The sequence below is a fragment of the Primulina huaijiensis genome, chromosome 8 (genome assembly GCF_012295235.1).
Source record: "Primulina huaijiensis isolate GDHJ02 chromosome 8, ASM1229523v2, whole genome shotgun sequence".
NCBI classification, from domain to species: Eukaryota; Viridiplantae; Streptophyta; class Magnoliopsida; order Lamiales; family Gesneriaceae; genus Primulina; species Primulina huaijiensis.
In genome coordinates, this window is record NC_133313.1 from 1,895,204 (window position 1) to 1,899,038 (window position 3,835).

Genomic DNA, 3,835 nt, shown 5'->3' on the forward strand with positions numbered 1-3,835 from the left:
CTTCGAATCTGAGAAAGCGAAGAATTCATTGTTCTTTTTTGATTATGAGACTGACTCGGACAAAAGATTTACCAGGTTGTGGATTGTTGAGTGACGAAAAAACAGATTCTTTTGTTTGGTTGCTTAATAAATTCCTAGAAGCCATGTGTCAAGGTGCCCCAAACTTGATTATCACTGACCAAGATCCTGCTATGACGAAAGCCATATCACAAGTTTTTCCTCAAACAACACACCGATATTGTTTGTGGCATATACTGAACAAATTCTCTGAGAAATTAAACCCAGTGACTTTCCGTGATCACTACGAAAGCATAAGGAATGCCATTCTACATTCCTCAACACATGAGGAATTTGAGAGTTCCTGGGAAGCTGCTATGTATAATGCTAACTTGGAACAACATGATTGGTTGTCGTTGATGTTTGAGTTGCGACATAAATGGGTACCAGCATATTTTAATCATGTATTTTCTGTGGGTATGTCAAGTAGCCAGCGGTCCGAAAGTCCACATGCTTTTTTCAAGAGATATATATCTAGCAAGAACTCATTGATGGATTTTATCATTCGTTTCAATAAGGCACTTCGGCACCAAAGACACAATGAGTTAGTTGTAGATCATATTGATATGAATGAGCGTCCCAAGCTACAGTCCAAATGGCCAATGGAATCTCAGATGGTGAAGGTTTACACGAAAAAGAAATGGTTGGAGTTTCAAGAAGAAATGAGTCAGAGTCATGGTTATTACGTGCAACCAGAATCTGTGGGAAATGAGTTTGGGATTTACAAGGTGATGAATTTTCAAGTTTCTTCTTCTTCGAAACCAAGAGTGCTTTACACATGTCATACAAGGGGATGATATATTGTGCAGTTGTATGAAATTTCAGTTTGAGGGCATTCCATGCAGGCATATGTTAGCATTTTTTCGTATAAACCATGTCTTTCATTTGCCTGATAAATATATACTGAAACGTTGGACGCAAGCTACAAAGAATGTAGAATTTTTTCCTACAGATGAGCAAAATGTGGTTGAAGCTCCAGAAAGATGTTTGATGTCAAGACATTTGAGGTTATTCTATAAAGTTTCTGCATTAGTTGATATTGCATCATTGACTGTTGAGGGAACAAATTTCTTGAATGCACAGTTTGATTATATTGACAACAAAATGAAAGATTTGAATATCACTACAACAGTAAGCGGTGGAAGTCAATGTAGAAGAGCCACAGATAGGGCTATTGGTATCATTGATCCTCAAAAAATTAGAACAAAGGGATGTGGGAAGAGATTAAAGTCATCAAAGGAGAAGGCAACCACACAGGGAAGAAAATGTCGTGGGTGTGGACGCCGAGGTGTGCAGCATGACAAGCGTAACTGTCCAAATTTGCAAGACGGGTATGTGTTTATCACCAATATATATTTTTAGCATTTTTGTATATATTTGGTTAATCATCAAAAATAATATATGTTGGCATACTCAACGTTCTTCAGGTGAACTATTAATAATAAAAACGAAGAAGAAAGCTCAGATGACGAAGATTTTGGATCGATAGATGGTAATTTAAATATCTAAATATATGTGGTTAATTATCAATATTTTTTTTTTATTAATAACTGTTTTGAATTTTGTAGGTTCTAACAACTGGATTTGATAAAGGTTATTATTTTATCAAGTTGTATATCTGCGAAGGGGTAACCATTTTATAGTGCTTTGTTTCATATATATAAATATTCATAAATCCGAGTTCTCATATATCTGTGTTTTCAGTGTTTGGTTTGATATATATGAGTTTTCATATATCTGTGTTTTCGGTGTTTTGTTTGATATATATGGTTTTTATATATTTGTGTTTTCTCTTTTTGGTTTCATATTTCTAATTTTTCATATCTGTGTCGAAGATAGAAGTAACCTTGCTGCAAAAAAATTCTACAGTCAACAAATGGATCCAAGCAGACGCCAATGTCATCTCACTGGAGAATATCTCAATGGCAAATGAACAAAGCATAAGAAGTTCAGTTCCAAGTTGATTACTGTTTTCTTGGGTGTTTAAAAATACAAACAATTGAATGTAATACAGTAGACATCTACAATGTAAGGTTTTTTTCAGGAGTCCATGACAGATATGCTGCTTGTATGATGCTTGCCACTAATTTCTTAGTCTGCATAACAGATTGCAGAATTTAAATGGAGCAAGGTTACTCAAAACTTAGTAGCCATGTGCATAGAAAAAATGGAGATGGCTTTTGCTTTTTAAATCTTCTACTACATTGTCTAAATGACATGCTTGGAAACTAAATAGGAAGACAACAAAATGGAGATTGCTTTTAACATGACATTTAATTCATCGATACATACACCACAAAAAGAACCAACTAGTTCAAACCATGGAGACGAAGCCATTTCAAGAATAATAAAGGATGCAAATTTTTTGACTTAAATTGAATAACTCATATTAACTATTTGAATAACAATACAACTAACATTAATCAAATATTATAAACTGCACAATAAAGTTTTTGAATTGCAATACAATCATCTGTCAACTATTATCTTCACCAAAACAAATACAACGGTTGCAACTACTGTCAATAAATTACAATTATTTATCTAATCATCTTTATTCAATTTTAGTGCTTTCAAATTTTCTTGTATCACCTCCAAGCACTTCAATATTTCATCTAATTTTTCGGTCTGGGATACTTCGCCTCTTGAACTTGAACCTGCACTTGAACTTTCGTTTATTATATTTTGGGAGGACGTCGACGTAGATTGTTTCACCGATGCGGCATTGTAAGCTTTCTCGACCTCCTCTCTGGTTCTGAATGATTGGTGGACAACACCCTTATACCCGATAACATTAGAGCTTGCTTCTGCCCACGTGTCATAAATGCCAGATGTACGCCCAACAAATACAACGTATGTTTTGCCCTACATTGTAACGCAAATTGTTTCAAAAACAGAGAATGTGAATACAAATAAACTAAACCAAAAATTATATTATTTCAATTCTTGACCAAGAATTAACATACTCCATAACATGAGATCTCTGCCACAACTTAAACTTCTCAGGAGATCTAATAATCAAAGTAGCAAATGACAATAAAGACTAGTTGGGTTTTTCATGGTTCTCCACCATTCCATTGAAAAAATGTAGGTTTTAAGTCAATCTTCATTCTCTGTGTATCATAAGAGTACGCTATGGCAAGCTAACTGAATGCGAAGGATGCTGGCACAAATGTCTACAAATTATTAGCTCCGTAATGTGACTGCTGAGACGAAAATTTTAAAGATTGTGAAGGATGAGCAATTGTATAGGTATATAGTCAGCACTAGAAGCCCATAATTAATTTAATTGCTCGCTTTATATTCCCCAACTCGTCGAAATCTCGCTTTACACAGTGGCTCAGCAAGTCCATCCCAATTGTACACAAAACAACACAAATCACAGAATTACATTCAAATTGTTGCCATCCGAACATCAATTACAAACTAACAAACTCATTTTAAAACAATAATTGTATAAAGTTTGAAAAAAAAAATTTGAAAAAATGCAGAATACCATTGAATGTTGTGACACCGCGCGATTTTCCTAGGTTCCCCTTTTCTGGCGTCGGCAAATGGTAGCACTCTCACGTCCGGTGTTGGCCTCGGATGTCCGGTGGAGTAACCCGAACAAGGTTGGTGAATCGGCCACAAAAAATAATCTTCGCGATGAGTTTGTTTTGGGAATTGCTTTTTCTGTGCTGGGATATAGTATATTAATGTCCACACAGAAAGTTAAAAATTTGAAGAAAAAAAAATTTATCATTTTCGTGTGTGTGTGTGTGTGTGTGTGTGTATA

General features: G+C 35.0%; 1 long non-coding RNA gene across 1 annotated transcript; it reads left to right on the forward strand.

Moving 5' to 3' along the window:
• Nucleotides 1–80: 80 nt before the first annotated feature.
• LOC140983244 (uncharacterized) lies at nt 81–1,725 on the forward strand. The gene is made up of 3 exons (XR_012176395.1): nt 81–1,388; nt 1,485–1,549; nt 1,626–1,725. It is a non-coding gene; the product is annotated as an uncharacterized lncRNA (long non-coding RNA).
• The last annotated feature ends 2,110 nt before the right edge of the window (nt 1,726–3,835 follow it).